We start from the raw sequence: 1648 nt of genomic DNA, 5'->3' as shown, positions 1-1648 counted from the left end.
GAAAGAAAGAGAAGAGAATCAATCTGAAAAGACTATGATTTTAACCACTATTTATAACAAGCTGGAAAAGGAAAACTATACTGATAACACGAGGATTAGTGGTTGCCAGGAGTGGAGAGGAAAGAAAGGAGGGTTAAAAATGTAGAACGCGGGAGCTTTGCAGGGCTGAAACTAATTAACATGATACCACAGTGGTCAACCATAACATTTATACATTCGTCAAAATGAACACAACTGTACAACGGGGGGGGGGGAGAGAGAGAGAGAGAGAGAGAATGTAAACTATGGGCTTTCTTTAATAATAAAGGTCAATATTTGTTCATTAACTATATCAAATATACAACTCCAATGACAAATGTCAGTAATATAGAAGGGATATACGCAAGGTCTAAAAGAAGGAAAGAAAGAAAGGAATTCTCTGAACTCTGATTTTCTGTAATTCCAAAACTATTCTAAAAATTAAAGGGTTGGGCCAGGGAGATGGCTCAGTAGGATAAGCGTTTGACTGGCAAACGCAAGGATCTGAGTTCAATCCCTGGTTCCGCCAAAAATTAAAATAAATAAATAAATAAATAATAAAATAAAAATTAAAGGGTTAAAAAAAGAATACATCTCTAAAAAGTACAGGTTTTTTTTTTTAATGTTAGTGTAGTAAATGGTAAATTTTCTGTGCTTTTACCACCCTCCCCTTGTTGAAATTTTATTTGTTCTCCCCCCCACCACCACCAACCAAGGATTGAACTCAGGCCCTTGTGCTTGCCAGGCAAGTGCTTATTCTACTGAACTATCTCCCCAGCCCTATTTGTTCATTTTTGATGCTAGGGATTGAACCCAGGGCCTCCAGCATACCAGGTATGTGATCTGCCACTGAGCTAAGCCCAGTAGTTTTTTCCCTATAGTACTGGAAACAAGACATGGGGAAGTTCTACCACACACCTAAATACCCAGACCTGACCTTTTCTTTTTCTTTTCTTTCTTTTTTTTTTCTTTTTGCAGTACCAGGGATTGAACTCAGGACCCTGTGATTTCCAGGCAAGGCTTATTCTACTGAGCTATCTCCCCGGCTTTTTTTTTTTTTTTTTTAGGTAGGATCTTGCTAGGTTTGCCCCAGGCTGGCTCAAACTTGCAATCCTTCTGCCTCAGCCCCCAAGTAGTTGTGTGTGTGTGTGTGTGTGTGTGTGTGTGTGTGTGTGAAAGAGGGTCTTGCTATGCAGCTCAGGGTGGCCTTGAATTCACTTTGTGGCCCAGGATTGTCTTAAACTCACAGCGATCCTTTTGCCTCAAACTCCCAAGTGCTGGGATTACAGGGGTGTGCCACCATATCTGGCAGTAGGTGGTATTAAACTGGCATTAAAGGCATATGCTAAAAAGGGGTAGGCATATGCTGCTGTGTCTGGCTCCCCTCACTCATTAAAATAAAATAAAATAAAATAAAATAAAATTTCATCCTCGGGAGAAAAAAATAGGATCACAGACCACATTTGTTTTTCATCACTAGGAAAGAATTAGAGTTCCCAATTTTTCCAGATACAATTGGTTCAGAGTGGTGGTGTTCTAGTGTCATGGAAAGAGGCCAGAGCCAGTGCTGTCACCGGATGTGTACATGTGGGATGTGAATATGACTTAGAGAAAGGAAACGCTGTCAGGC

This window comes from Octodon degus, unplaced genomic scaffold, assembly GCF_000260255.1.
Source record: "Octodon degus isolate 3935 unplaced genomic scaffold, OctDeg1.0 scaffold00020, whole genome shotgun sequence".
Taxonomy (NCBI): Eukaryota; Metazoa; Chordata; class Mammalia; order Rodentia; family Octodontidae; genus Octodon; species Octodon degus.
The sequence above is the reverse complement of the archived record's forward strand: the minus strand, read 5'-3'. Positions refer to the sequence as shown.